Genomic DNA, 16,635 nt, shown 5'->3' with positions numbered 1-16,635 from the left:
AAGTAATTTTACCAAAATATATTTTACGCCTTATGATATATATTTTTTCATTACTTTTTCATCGGGTACTAATAATTTATTTAAATCTAGAACATTGTCATTATATCACTTATTTATTTAATGTTACTAACAAGCTCTCAAGCAGTCAAACTTAATAGTTAACTTAAACAAATAAAACTATCTAAACGGTTACTATCAGTTACGTAATAGTAAGTAGAAGATATTATTATCAGAAACCCGCATACAATAATGTGGAACTCGGTAGCAACACAGAGTACACAGTGAATTAAGTTTGAACAAAAACTGTAGCAAGAAAATGTATTGATACCATTGAGACATTTTCACGGATAAATTTTTGGGGCTAAGCCACGCTCGCCGAGAAAGTCTTGTGGATGGGCGACCATGTTATACATATCGAGTTTCTCCATGTTTCGGAAGACACGTTAAATTGTGGGTTTCGGTTGGCATTTTTTAAGGATCTTTGACAGTCGTTACCAGTAGTCAGAAGCTTGAGAGCCTGACAAACAGTCTTATCGATGGGTATCGTTTTATAACCCAGGTAACTGGGTTGTGGAGGTTGGATAGACAGTCGCTCCATGTAAAATACTGGTATTCAACTGCATCCGGTGAGACTGGAAGTCGACTCCAACATAGTTGTAAGAAAGGCTAGGCTGATTACGAAACTCTATGAAAACCTTTAGTTCATTAAAGCTTGACAGTTATTCTCATTTTTATTTAAGTATAGATTTATACTTAGGTATTTGAATTATTAAGTTTACACACTGTACTAAATACACTGTGTCATCTTCAATACCAATTTGAATGAAGCAATCTTATTTAAAAAACGTCCACTTTTATATTCTTCACAATATTTTTTGCTAATAGAATTATTAAGAATCGGAATGAAAACTAATATTGCATCGAGATACCAGCGGTTACAATTAGTGATGGTGTTATATCGATGTTTGATATCGATGCTTTGAATCGATTCTATGGTCGATTTTAATTTGATTGCTTTAATAAAGTTGAAAGTAATAAGTATTATTTGGTGAAGAAAGTATTTGTTTATTGAAATTGTTTAAATATAATTGTTAGCTACGAGGTAAAATTTAAACTGTTGCAGTAGCATTTCCTAAGTTGAATATTACAGTAATACAATTTTATAATAATTAAGAATTAAAAAAAACTAAAGTGATAATTGAAAGGTTTATGTACTTCATATGTCCAGAATTAGTGCAGCTATATAAATGAAGACAGCTAGACATCACAAACGAAGTCATGAAAAAAAAAATAGATTTGACTCAAGTAATATACTTGTTTTTCGATTACATAAGGCCACTTTTGTACCTACCAAGATTTATAAGAAAAACACGACATTTATCCCTCATAAAATTTTACATAAAAATATTTCAATCGATATTCCACATCCCATCACTACATCAAACCGCACAATTATCCGTCTGTTTACAATTCCGATCCATCTATCTCAATAGATCCCGGCGCAGTGACCAGGTGGCTGGCAGTCCAAATTGTGTTCCGGGTTCATTACACTAGGGTTCGTTATTTAGAGGAAGTGGTGAGGATGCTAGAGTTAATAAACTTTCACTAGGTTTTTCAAAAAGTCTTGTTTTTTTAAGGCAACTACGAAAAATTTATATTTTTGTTGATTACTTGGGTACTAGGCAATAGCAGCTGGTTTATTTGTAACTGATCAATTGCGCTGGAAAATGTCTACTGTGACTAAGTGTGTGTACAATACATAGGTAAACTCCTTATTTACTTTCTCTTATAACCCAACTCAACAATTCAAACCTGGGACCTTTGGCAGGCAGTTATTTACGCTACCAATGTGACACAAGTCATCACCTTTACATACATAAAATCACGCTTCAATCACAAACAATCACGTTCTTCCCATAGGGGAAGGCCATTTCTGCATCGCCTTCATGAGGTTGAAATGGCTCCTTTTTATTAAATTAATAAATGATGGTCAAAGGTCTTTCTGAATTATTACCAAGAGAGTATATGAGCAAAGGAAGTTAGAATTCAATAACAAAATATATTTCCCAACTGTTTAAATAAATAAAAAGGAGGGTAAAACGACAGTTACTATAAAGCAAATATAGATCATCACAAAACAATAAAGATCAATGATCAATAGATCTATAGATCTACACAGAACATTTACCGTCGCACGCGCATTCATTGTAACGTCTTCGCCGGATGTTCCGCCATTGCTCGCTCGACCGTTCAAATTCAAAACGGAGCCGTTTCCGGCGTGACGTCACCGACGCCATTTTGCCGACGTCTGCGCCTCTGACTATTGTGAGGACCATGGGAAATGGGGGCATGTAAAATGTAGTTTCCCGTAGGAATTTTTTAAAAGGTATTATTTTTGATTACGCTTTTTTGTGAGCAATTAGGGTCCGTTTTTAGTGATAATTAATTTGATGAGTTAGAAGGTTGTTGTTATTATTTAGGGGAAAAGGTCAAGGCTATGGTTTAATACTGTTTATTATTATTACCGTTTACTTCTTATGAGTATCTAAACAATGTAAGATGTTGTACCTATATGATGTCCAATGTCCAAACCTGTCCAATGCTGTTAAAACCAAAGTCACTTATTATTTCCTCCCACACACTAACAGGATAATTTATGACCAAATGGTCTAGAAATATGAGGTCTATGCCCAGCAGTGGGATATGGATGTAGAAAAAAATAAAAAAACAAATAAAACAACACTAACAGAAACAGATATTTTTATAAGTTTCGGGAAGGATCAAAAGGTGGCTTTTGTTCAGCTGTAAGACATAACAAAAGGTTAAAAAAAAATAAGTACGGAAAATTTAGTCAGATTAAATAAATAAGTCTCCTTTCAATTAACCAGGGAACAACTTTAAAACCACAGAAAATAAATTCACGAATCTAAAGCCATGTAGAATCGGTTCAAACCGAAAGAAACCACTCGTACAGAATTCATTTCAATCGCATTTGTAAAAACTCAACTAAAAAGTGTATAAAACATGCATATTTTAGACCAGTCATTACCAGATTCACTTGTAAAAAAGAAATCTAAAAAATATTTTGTAGAATAGCTACAGGTCTAGATCAATAGACACTGCAATACCTACTTATTATTTGAAAACGTTTGTTAAGGAAAATGTAAAATCTTAATTTTGAGATAATACTCTAAATATCGGAGATTCGGCTATAGGCCAACGGTTTTGCATTTTGAATCATTTTTGTAACAGGAACAGAGACATTTCTTTTTGTAAAGCTGCTGACAAAGAGTGCATCTTTGATACTGTATAATAATATGTAAATCCAAAACTCACGGATATTTTTTTTCATTACTGATTAACAAGAACTATAATGGGAATTTTGGCCAGACCATTTATTCGTACACATTACTTACATTACCACTTTTGACAGATGTCCAGATTTACATAAACCTATTTTATACCCCTCGAAAAGTACCAGCAACCAATCTCAAAACCTACATACAAAAAAAAAATTGTAAAAACAACTTTGCCATCTTTGACAGATCACATGATGTACATAAACCCATTTTTTACGCCATATCGAAAAAACCTACAAACCCATAACAGAACAAATACTATTGAAATACTAGTAGTCTTCTTCCATTCCGGTAGTATACAAGATGTTCGCATGGCAACACAGACTAACGTAGCGTGCTCTGCGCACGTACATCGACATGCAAACGTCTCAAGGACCCTCCGCGTGTAACGTTCATACGACCTTTTGGAACTCAGCTGGTAACCACATCGTGCAGCTTACTTACGACTTTTTAGATCTGAGTTAATTCCCACATTTTGCAGCGTATATACATCCTTTTGGAACTGCGTTCGTAATAATTTTCTCAAAACAAATGCTTAATGTTAGTCGTCAATCTAAAAGTTAAAATGTACGAAATTAAGTCAATTATATCTTAAATGATGTAATATAAACAGAAAATCGTTTAGAAGCGTTGACAATCGCAACCTTCGCACAGTGAACTAAACTTGACCTCACCTCGTTGTAAGGTTGCTGTCGTCAGCAACCAATAGCAACCAACAACCGTTTGGTTACTGATGACAAATTGGTTAATTCAAGGAGTGTATTTTTTGATTTTATGCTTATTATAGAAGATTAAATTTATTGGGTTTTTTTTTCGATGAATAATACAAGTATTAGCCGAATGGTATAAACTTGTACCTCCATGCAAGTGGTCAAAGGTTCGAACCCGAAGCAACACACATGACATTTCGAAGTTATGTTTGTATTCAAATTAATCATCACTTGTTTCAATAGTGAAGGAAAACATTGTGATGAAACCATGCATGCCTGACAGTTCTTTATCACGCTACTTAAGTGCATGCGAAGTCCCAAACCCGTACTTGGCCAGCGTGGAGGACTCAAGGCCTAACCCCTCCCTCCTTCGGCAAAAGAGCCTTGCCCAGCAGTGGGATATGCATAGCCTCATGGGTTGATATTAAAGTTTAAGTCTCAGTTTCTCTGAATCGGTATTACGCAGGTTTTTTGTCACGATAGTTTTTCAACTAAAATGATTGAAATGCTTGTACAGCCATTACTAGAGTTAGATATTCAGTCGTTTTCTGATATCAAAGTGATTTTTAGCGATTGATACCATCTAGATATTTTTGTGTGATGACTTATATGATGATTTAAAGGTATACAAGAACGTTTAAATCAGTGCTATGCTAGCACAAGCTCTACATAATTTGGTTATATTCGACCGAGTGGGAGTTGGGAGTTATTCATTAGGATTTAGCCTAAAGTATAGAATAAATTAATATGTAAGAACTCTTCATATTATACAGGTTATAAAATGTCTCATACTCGTTTGTAGTATGAGATGATTGACTATTTGTTTGTTCAAATCAGGTTGCTCTAATTACAAGCTTAACCTCAAAAAACTACAATGAAAATGTATAAAATATTAACAAATTAAAATTAATACAATACTTTACATGCACGGATACCCTTTTAACACTTTTAACTAAAGTCCTTCAAACTTAAACTACGTGTTCAAGCCCAACAATTAGAATTACAACAATTATATAAAAAACTTCAATGGTTTCTCCATTCATCGAAATAACAATAATCTAGGCTAAATCTATATTTAAGCTTAATAAAGTCAGGGTCACGTTCTACTCCGAATTTAATGAGTGACCCTAATAATTATCGATAAAAAATTTGACCATCACAGAACATCCCTGGTTTATCGACAAAAACTCGGAGGTCGGTTGACTAACGGTTTTTTGTCGATATCGACAAGGTTACAACCTTATTGTTGAAGCAATAGTGCCCTGAAAACTGTGTATAGTATTTAGTAATGATTTATTTATTTTGTTTGTTTGGAAAGGATTACAAGTTCAAGATTACATTTAAAAGCAATTTTAACTTAATACATTTATTATTTAACTATACGCCAATGTTTTCATAGTAGGTATATGGATTTTTGATATTTTTCACGATAAATCTATTTGTGTAGAAGCTTTACTATTTGCTAGAGTGTATTTTCAAGAGCCTTGATGATGTCCTATCAATCAAATTATAATATTGCGTCCTAGTAATTCTTACAAATCTAGCACTTTTATTAACATTAAAAAATCATTTGTACCAAATGGAGTTCCTTAGTATCTGTCTACACCTATGGAAAAAAAGCGCCATGTTTGTATGTATGTACATTGTCAAATAATATGCAGGATTCATGCAATAGAAAATGTTCGTGACGATATCTTTCATAACAAACTTTAAAATCTCCAAATTCGAGGAAACACAAAAAAATGAGTTCAATATTTAATTACTCATATTTTGCCATTCAATAATCACCCCTACGTCTTTCGATATAAGGTTCTACAATAAAGACACGGTTAGATCTACCATATAATTGGTAGTTCATCGTAATCACGATTTTTAATGTAATTTCGGTGCAATACGACAATTACTTAATAACTTTGAATAGGATCGTTCATACTTCATTGTTATAAAGATGATTTACAAAAGAAATATGATACAAAAGCTAACTTTACTGACTTTTCGGTAAAATATGAACAAGGTTAAGTAATATCGGTGCGGTAGGTCTATAGATGGGCCGGTAAGCTAAATATTACATGAATGACCGTTATGAGTATTCCTATATAATGTATACAGGTAATACATGGTCAATAGCTACATAAAAAAGTGTCTAACGTAATTATAGCGAACTGCCAGTTATAGCTATAAAGCCTTTATAACACTGTTCAACAATTATTTCGACATAGCAATCTTGATTAGTAAAAAATCCATATCTTAAAAATATTTGTTTTCTTCCCTTATACTGTGACATTTTCTCTTTACTCATACACACATAAAACATTATTTCCAAAAGTGTACCTCTAGAATGTGATGTGTACCATATTCTACCAAGACAACACCAAACCTCTAACCTTCAAGAAACTACAAAGCACTCATATTCTCACTATTATTATTTCAGTAAAGGACCCCATAAAGGTTCAAGGCAACAAGGGGTAGGCAGTAGCCACCTGTATTTTTTATTCGAAGTTCCATCGTCTGCCAAGCGTGATGCAAGGAATACCGGCGAGGGGGCAGCTCTGAACCGTGACGCCGTGTGAAGGAATGAAGACGAAATTGTAATAATAATTGAGTATGTTCTGGATAAGTTTTACGTGTGAATTGGAAGGAAAAATGTTTAGTTTGAGACAAAATGTAATCAGATACTTTGAAAAACTTTTCAAAAATTGAAGCCTTGTAAATCGTAAATGTTATTATTAGATCTTCTAAATAAAGTCAAAAGACTTGCCTCGAGTTAACGTCAAAATTGTCTTATTGTTTGAAACTTAACCAACTTAACCATTTCATATATTTCAAAGTAAGGAAGAAAATATGAATCCAGACAAAAGACTAAGGAAAAATCGAGGTAAAATGAAGTAAAACCTGTCAACTGCTTAAAAAAGTAAAATAGAAATCTGTTGGACTGGAAACTAGAAGTCACAGAACACCATTGTAAACCATATAATTTACCAAAACCTTCAAAACATGATTTTCATTTTCTAAAACATTACAAAAGTAACACACTAAAAACTGCACTTGCATAACATTTGAGTAACAGCAATTGAACAACTAAGGTTCTATACGGTTGGTATACTCTCGCAAGTCAGCCGACCATCACTAGCTCACTGTCCAGCGCAACCAAGTGTTGTTTGTTGTGAATCAACCCGTTGGTCGCTGGTCCAGTGGCGGCACGTGGATACTGCTCCACTGGAGCATACAGGAGCAGTGTTTGTTTCGCTCAATGACTGCTCATACTGTTTCGACATACAATGCGGTTTTTTGTGATGATTCGATGCTGAAAATTGACCTACCACACCGTTTGCTGATTCTGGTCAAGGCCATGGAGGTGGGTTGGTGAATAATTTTATCTCACAGACTGGTACACATCATTTTCTGTTGAAAATTGAAGAAATGTTGGAGAAAGTACAGGTTTTTTGACATCATTTGACCGTAAAAAGTACTTTTTTCTGACACAAAATGGCATCCATCATAATTTTGAAACTATTTCAGAGAGTACCTTTGGCAAAAGACTGAATATTTTCCAAAGAATCTTTCCACAAAATATACCTCGTCACCTCATCAGCTGATGCTTAGAAACTCTTCCTTCATTCTGTCGAGAAAATCATACTTTAGGCTTTCATTTATCACCAAGTAAGACACTTGCACCACCCACTGTCCTTCATCATCACCATTCAAAGTCAAATTCAAGGTCAAATATGCTTTATTTCATAAACTTTAACAAGTATTTGAAATCGTCAAAATATTTTTTATCTACCACCGTTTCGGAAAAGCTGTTTTGTTGAGAAGAAACGGCAAGAACTTCACGGCTTGCTCTTTTTCAAATCTCATTCAGATATGCCCCTATTCAAAGCCCTATGCGGTATGCTCCTGACCTTCCAACGAAACATAATGACTCCATCAGTGGAACTGCAAGCCCATTGACGTCGCTCGCTGGTCGAGTGGCCCCACGTGGCGCATGCTCCACTGAAGCATACAGACAAACGCACGCAGGACGTATGTTTGTTTCGCACGATGACTGCGCAGGCGCTGGCCCAAGCAACGGTAGTCACAGTCAATGGACGACAGGTTTTTACGTGATTTTTGGTGGTTTTCGATGGGTTTTTAGAGCAACAGATTCCGTTGATCTTCCTGGTTCAGTGGGTAGGTTACTCCCACATTACTAAGATGTCAAATGAAGGATATTGTATTATTCCTGTATTTAGTACCGTCTAACTTTCGAAGGCTATTTTATTAGTTTTGTGTCTAGCAATGCCCTGTCATCTTTTATTTGACCTTAACTCATGAGGTCGTCACACCATAATATTTTATTCTTCTACTCGTCTCTATCATCCTCCAACTCTGCCTTTCCCCCTTTCTCTCATCTTTTTAATTTCTGTATTTATAATAGATATTTTCCAGGAAAATTTCAAAGGGCTAATATAAATAGCAAGTATTCTGCCCAAAAATAGTTCATTCACGTTTGTTAGTATTCAGCATCTGAAGGGTGTAACACATTTTTTGTGACTCACAAATGAATATTTCTAGTCCAATATTTTACTATCTTCCGTCTGTTACAATGAATTAATAGCAATTTTCTATCTTTTTGACTAGAATGTCAACACAAACTTTTTGTATGAACAACTAGTTCGTGCGTTCGCTGCATCGTCATGATCCTGACGCGACGCGCTGCGCACGCGCAGGTCGCGCCGCTTTGATCGAACTCACTCGAATGTGGCCGATAGAGTTTATCACTTTCAGTACTAATGCTTTAATAAAATATCAAGGCCAATTTTCACCACAGTTAAGTATCAGATTGATTATATTTTAACATGGAATATTGATATTTTTTATTTGTTACCACTGTATTTGGCAGATAGGTTATCTGGCACTTAAATATAACTGTGAAACTGGACCTAAGTATTCTTTGTCAAATAAATATTTAACAGGCTTGTATCTGAGGAGCAAAGAAGCCATTTTGGAATCAACAAGATTCGATGTGACGGTCGTATTATAAATATTATGTTTGTTTGTAAAAGGTGAAACATCTAAAGACCCAATATAGGTAATGTAATTTACTTTAGAAACCATATCAATTAAAATGTTTTAGAAATAAATCTAGATTATAAGAAAGCTAGTGTCGTTACATAAAACAAGACCTTAACAGAAAAGCCAAATTTTAATTATAATTAAGAAACCTCGATTCATAAAAATCAAATAACAAAAAACTAATTTCGTTTCAGATTAAAAATTATAAAGCTTACTTTCAGCCTAATTTAGTCTTTCAGCTTAATAAAAAACTAAAAAAGTTTTTTTTTCGTAGCAACTGTATACAGACTGATTTAATTTTTCCCGTCAAAGTCAAGTTCATGTACAGGATGTTTCATGCACGGGTTGGTATCGAACCGACGAACCATTGAACGGAATGACGTAGACTGCCGCACCTACGTCTGAGGTGCCTATTGTTAGTTACAAATGATATCTAGAAATTGTCAGGCTATAAATTGTGGCTTCCTGCACTATTTGAGTTGATATTAATATAATACATAACGCAAATTCTGCCTACCTTCGGGTATAACGTATATATATAGAGTAGTATTTTTCCAAACTATGTTGGAATGTCCAGTCTCACCGGATGCAGCTGAATACCAGTGTTTTACATGGAGCGACTGCCTATCTGACCTCCACAACCCAGTTACCTGGGATATAACACGATACCCTTCGGTAAGACTGGTTGTCAGATTTTGTATGTATGTACATAATTTCACACCTGTAATATTACGAAGGTGTAGGCAGAGGTGTATGAAATATACCCACGTTACGCCTTTTTTTAAAATTAGTCCTTTGTCATAGGGGGCGAGTTTATTATAGCACATAACCATATTTCAGGCTACTATTAAGAAGTATTTTAATATAAATTTGAAAATACCAATTGCACTTTGCCCTACCTAGGAATCGAAACCGAAACCTCGTGATTTGTAGAATGTAACTACCACCCACAAAACGTAGACAGTAAAATTTTATCAATAGTGTTTTGTATTTTTACTCATATTAGGTCGGGGAAAAAGTCTTTTCGCATATCTTTTTGTAATAAAATCTCTTTGGCTTCAAGAATCACAAATGAGTACACGGTGCATTAGGTCTCTTTCAGTGAGCTCGTGAGGTAACCAAATATCGAGCTTTTTTGTGTAGAGAAAAGATTTTATTACAAGTTCGTACATACTATAATGCGAAAAGACTTTTTCCCCGACCTAATGTATAGTTTCAAAATTGATTGTAAGTGACAAAACACTGTATAACTACTCATAAATTACACATTTATTTTATTAAACAGTTAGAATAATAGGGAGAGACATAGCATGTATTTCTAGTTTGCATGTTGAATGTTAATTGCTATTTATTAGAAAAATAAATTAAAAACTGTAACTAAATTAGTTGTTTAATTAAGAAAGTGCTTAACAGAAGATATTAGTTATTTAACAAGTAAGCGGAAATCTCAAAGATATTTGATTTATTAATTATTTTTATTTACACTATATTATTGGCTATATAAATCCGTAAATTGTATTTTTATATCAATAAATTAATATAAAAGACAAACAAAACTTCAGTCTACTTCCAGTCTCACCTAATGCAACTAAATAAAATTTTACACGGAGCGACTGCCTATCAGACCTCCATAACCCAGTTACCTATGTTATAACACGATACCCGTCGGTAAGACTGGTTGTTTTTTATCTAACTACTGGTTACGACTATCAAAAATCTTTGAAAATGACAGCCGGGACCCACAATTTAACGTGCCTTTTCCACTTAGTATGTATAATACGGTCACCCATCCATCTCCACTAAGCATGCCAAGCGCTTAACCTCAACAACAACAAAATTAATTACACCAAAATAAGAACAAAACTACAAAACACAACAACTCGATGATCAACTTAAATTCGCTACCCGTCGGGTGCCCGTGCACCGATCAGTTTAGAAAGTGCTACCGACTATTGTAGTGAGTGTTACCTTTTTACTCTTTTTCTATCGAAAAAACGTTTGATGAAAGGTGCCACTGTCACTTGACAAGAAACGTCCGATTAGCTTTGTATACGAATACTTTAAAATGTCGAACAATTTAACTAACTTATGTGTTTCTGGCGTCGTAACAGTGTTTGAGAGATTCAGGCACTGAAATTTGAAAAATGGTATTTGGCGTAGTAAATCTTAAGTATGAAAACATATCGTGAGTTCTATATAAAATATATTTATATAAGTTCTATTCCCAGTGAAAAACATTACAATAATTTGTCATGCATATACATATTTTTTTTATAGATTGCCTGAAGTAAAACGTATTATTTGTGTTAATGCAGATTATTTAAAGATCAATATGGACCTAATTATCTGCCAAATATTAAAATCTATTTATTTGTTTTAATAAATAATGATAACACATATACAAAAAAACATTTTATTGGATTTCATTGGATTCTATACCATCCAGTTTTACTTCTGTTGTAAAGTATAGAATCATCTTAAACTTTAAAATTGTATTTTTCAAGAAATAAAGTTACTTTAAAATAAAAATAAATGTACTATTGCAGCGTATAAATGGTAGTTAATTTGACTAAACGTTTTGTGTATTGAGAAAGTGATTGCCACTGAATCACGTGTCATCGAGTTCGAGTGCCAGTTGAGACAAAAAATATGTAATTTGTAGATAAAATTAAAATGAGGTAGAGTCTTTGTAACTGCAATAATAATTGTATGTTTGAGGTCTTTGCTAGAATACAGATCAACTTATATATCTTTAGTTAAGTTGTATTTAAATTAGGTTTGCCTACTCCTAAAAAAAAGGCGTGATTTTATGTATTTATGTAAGTAAAGATAAATACTAACTATACAGACTTACTACCTAATTTTGCAAATCCAAAAGTTATTGTCTAGATTGATATTATTTTATCACGCCAAAACTACTAAACAGATGGAGACCACGGCGAGTGCAAACTGCGCCGAATCGTAGGCGTTTTAAGGTAAATGCGTGTTCGCGTTAATTCCCGTATCCTATTATAATATTACTGAACAGATTTTATACATTGCAGGCAAGAACTAGTAACATATGAATCATTGTACGTTGAAGAAGCGATAGACAAGTCGTAGAACAGTTCATCTTTCACGCAATTGTATGAGGGTTCAAAACCTAGCTATAACAGCCCAGATTTTTTAAGGTATACGTGTATCAAAAATAATAATTACATTTTCAACAGTGAAGAAATGCTAAAACATCAATGTTTGTAAACCACACTCACACGAGGTCTGTTAGCTTTGCGGTTAAAATCGAACTCGCTACAAAATTATTTGTAACGTGTACCAATGTTTACAAATTATTGTTTTAGAAATAAAGTATTCTGGTTTTGAATTTAAACCTTAAAAAAAAGCAAAATACTAATTCGAAGAAAACAAACGAATACTGATTTGTAGAAGACGTAGGCCATGTTTCCTTTAAGTTAGTCTAATGAGTTGAGAATCTGGAGAGATGCCAATCTGTTTAATTCAAGTACTTTGGACAAAATAAGACTAATTTTCATAACTTGTAGTTAAACCAAGTTCAAAGCATGCAATTTTGACTTCATTTGCGGGTATTCATACATAAATATGACAATTTTTTGAGCTTAGTTTTAAACTGAAACATTTGCTTATTCTTTTTCATCTTGAGGCACACTTCACTCAAGACTTCCTAGAAGAATTTGTTATACTTACTTCTACCTCGTTTTCACTAATATACACACAGCTATACCGTTTTTATCTTACTTATTATATTATCTGTAAATAAACTACCAAGCTATCCTACCTAGATTTTTACACAAAAATATACTCAAAAATCATCATAAAAGCAATGTTTCCTCTTATTTTTTACTACAAACTAGACAATCAACACCGATACACCCATGAGAAACACACAACAAAGCGGTTGTAACCTAGAACCTGCACAATGGCTCTCACACTTGACTTTTATAAAAAATATTGTTTTCACTAACTTATGTAAGCTTTGATGGTCATTATGATAAACAAGATGTGCATTTGTACTTAATTTGTGGGTTTTTTGATGTTAGAGACGATTTTTGATTGATTTTAAAAGAAATCTGAAATGGAAAGAGTTTTGTAGTAGTTTTAGAATTACTTATACTAAGGAACACTAATCTATTCTTTAGACTAACGAAATACTGTATCTTTACATCTATTACGTTTTCATGGCTAACTTGCTTAACAAATTTGGAAATTTTTGAAATTTTACAGATAATTGTATATTTTAATTCAAATATAGAACAGATCTTGCTTCATAAATTGAGTGAATCAAGCCCTTAGTTAGTAATTAATATAAACCTAGGCGTATACATAAGGTAAAAAAATACGGTATCTTTTGTTTTCTAAAACCACAGGCAATTACGGATGGCTACGCAGAAATACTTGCCAGCAAACTAAATACATGTAAGTTACTAAAATGTTCTCCTAATTCACAAGTAAATGTTCGAACTACATACATATATTACTCAAGATTTTAAGCTAAATTAATAAAAAAATGCATCGGGCACAGTATTTTCTAAACACGTGATATATTTGAAAACTTTTAAACGATTGGTAAAACGATAGTTTTGCACAACACCGACGGCGCTAGTAAAAACTACCAATATTATACTGTTTACGTAAAACTCTGGCTAATGGTGTAATAGTTACCTAAGTGATCATTTTGTTACGAATTTCGGTACAATTGATTTTATTTTTGTTCTTTTTTTTGGATAAAGACGACTTGTTATTGAAATTGGTAGTTTTGTTTTACATGTTTATACAATTGATTAATACTGAGTAAGTATATAAGATTGTTGAGAGACAATAACAATATTGTAATGAAAAAGGTCAGGATTTTACAAAATAGACGGTCATCCTTTGTTTTTTAAGAAAAACTCTATTTAAAATAGTATTTATAAACCATGCTAGAACAATCTTCTAAGCTTCTAAAAGTCTTGGAGTCTAGATTAGACAAAAATCCATGTATCAATTCCAATTTCTTTCGCATTTCCTCTAAACATAAATTACTGTTCAGTACTGTAGCGAGTTGCCCTTTCCGAGCTAGTAGTAGATTGAGTAATTATAACGACTGTAACAAGTGTCAATATTGAATAAATGATTTGATTTTACAAAACAGCCTATCCTTCGACGTATGGAAGAAAGTTTAGACTAACAAAGAACAAAATGTTGGTTTACACAAATTCATTTCTTAGTCTAATTTCTTATTATCTGAATGGTATCTGGCCAACTAAATATCTAATTTATTCATCACTGAAACCTGTTAGCTATCTTAATTGCTAAACGGTATCGATTTACAGAAGATTTTAACTGTACTAGTTAATCTTGAAGAGGAACGATCAGCACTCAATCTATTGTTCAAGTTGTCTAGTAAAAACACATGGTTGGTAAAAAACTTAGCTGAGCTGAGTCATCCTTTGAAATACATTTTATACCCAAAGACTTTAGTTTATTTAACTTCAGCAGTTAAAAACTTAATTTCTGTTCAAAAATACCTTTGAAATATCCCTTTTCCCTTTGATGTGTTACCATAATTATATGTTTTTACGTTTACTGTATATAAAACTAAAGTATTTTAGGCTTTTATAGGTTGAGGAAACTTAAGCCTTTATATGAATAAACATAAAATCACGCCTTCTTCGCATAGAGGTAGGTTTAGAGACGCCACTTGTTATGATCCTTACAATCTTCCCTTGCCTCATTCACATCCATACATCTTGTCATACAGGACCGCCGGTTAATAAAGCACAAGTTTCTTAGGCTAAAATAGGTTGAGGAAACCATTATATCTACTATAGTGACTCATACCAAAAATAATTTTAAAGCTGCCTGAAATAGTGTACATAAATGTATTTTATAAAAGTAAAACACTTTGCTTCCTTGTAACTAAATTCTGAAATTATTATGAGTAACATGACACTTGCTAAACTTGGAGATAGAAGTAAGGTATAAAAGACAACCACGTTTTGTCATTTATATAGTTGGTTATATTACTCAACTGCTTGAAATAAAAATTTCTAAATGACTAAGCTTTTTGTGAGGTATATTTTATCTACATACGGTCAGATAATCCTGGGAAATCCACCCTTTACGAACCTTTACGAAGTTTCACACGGAAACATAAATATAATATAGGCTATTTTAACACACCTACATTAAAAGAGTAAAAACCACAGCTTTAAATCCACGTTTTCACATTCTACTTTTTATTTTTCTAGACTTAAATAAACTTCCTACATTTTTCAAAAGACGTGTTAGGCCTGCCTACCCCCTGTAGCGCTAGCTTCTTGATAATGACTTTCAAGATCGAAAGCCTTGAGTTACCGATGAGTCAGTTTCGTTTCCTTTTTAATAAGAATCTTGTTAGTTTGATAGTCAAATTGTATTGCAGTAAATGTTTTAAAATAGATCTAGATTTTATCTTACTAATGTACTAATAGTTTCTTAAAACCGTGTTAGTTTTAGGCGTTGTTTCAGTAACTTATGAAATACACAACATTATAATATACTATATGTATAAAATGTTATCTAAGGTTTTACCTACTCTCACGGGAACAAGGCCCGATATTAAATTCTTTGCTTGAAAATATAAAAGTTTTAGTAAGTCGATGTTTCAGTAAATTTCTTGCTTAGTTTTTCCTTCCGATACGACATTTTATAGTCTGTTTTTCCAAACGGAAAACGCATTAATGATCAATAATGAAACTGGTCAAAAAGTGTTTTAAATACATGAACAATTTTAGGTATAAAAATGCCGTGTTTCAAGTAAAATAAAGTTAGCCTGTCAGCCCGTGACACGGTCGGTGCAATTCGATGAAACGTCGGGTAAACAAATAATGTATCGTAACCTATAATTTTAAATCGCATTTAAGACCATTATAATATTATATATACCATTCGCGAGAGTCTATCGTTAAAATAAAGTTCCACTGACACAATTCAACGCAAACTACACTATGAAAAACCAAATAAAAAAACATACCTGATGAAACAGCGCAAACACAAAAATAAGAGAGAAAAATAAGAAATATATTTTCATGAACTTTCTTTCACTCGATCACAAGCACTCACTGCACTTGGCTAGTTTTTTATAAGTTTAATTTTTTACTTATTGTTCCTTTTACGTCCGCTCGCGGCGGCGGCCACCACTCAAATGCGCTTGAGTGGAACATAATCGGCGCGGGCGCAAGCCCACTCACACACACACACACTTATGTAAGGCGTCCTTATGTAAAAAGTACATATATCTGAGGACGGAAAATGACTATTAGAGTTTTCGTGATGACAGACGTTTTTTGGTAAAGGATGTGTAATGTGTTGTTATATTCCTGTAGTTAATTGCCTTTGTTGTAGTTTTAGTTGTTAGTTGATTCCTGTTTTTATTGTATAAATTGGGACATAGATATTATGTACTATTTAGTTCTACAGTATTAGAAACTTTATTGAATTCTTGAATTTAGCTCAAAGGCTTGTTCAAGGTTTGT

At 33.2% G+C, this 16,635-nt stretch overlaps 1 protein-coding gene across 3 annotated transcripts in view; it reads right to left on the bottom strand.

Annotated features, from left to right (window-relative positions):
• The window catches only part of sv (paired box protein shaven), a 109,352-nt gene extending 93,053 nt beyond the window's left edge, over positions 1–16,299 (bottom strand). For all 3 annotated transcript variants that reach the window (XM_076131138.1, XM_076131140.1, XM_076131139.1), the window contains exon 1: positions 16,134–16,299. The gene's annotated coding sequence lies outside the window, so the exon portion shown is untranslated. The remainder of the gene's footprint in view (positions 1–16,133) is intronic.
• Between the last annotated feature and the right edge of the window lie 336 nt (positions 16,300–16,635).

Source organism: Anticarsia gemmatalis, chromosome 25 (assembly GCF_050436995.1).
Source record: "Anticarsia gemmatalis isolate Benzon Research Colony breed Stoneville strain chromosome 25, ilAntGemm2 primary, whole genome shotgun sequence".
NCBI lineage: Eukaryota > Metazoa > Arthropoda > Insecta > Lepidoptera > Erebidae > Anticarsia > Anticarsia gemmatalis.
This window is presented reverse-complemented; position numbering and strand designations above follow the sequence as displayed.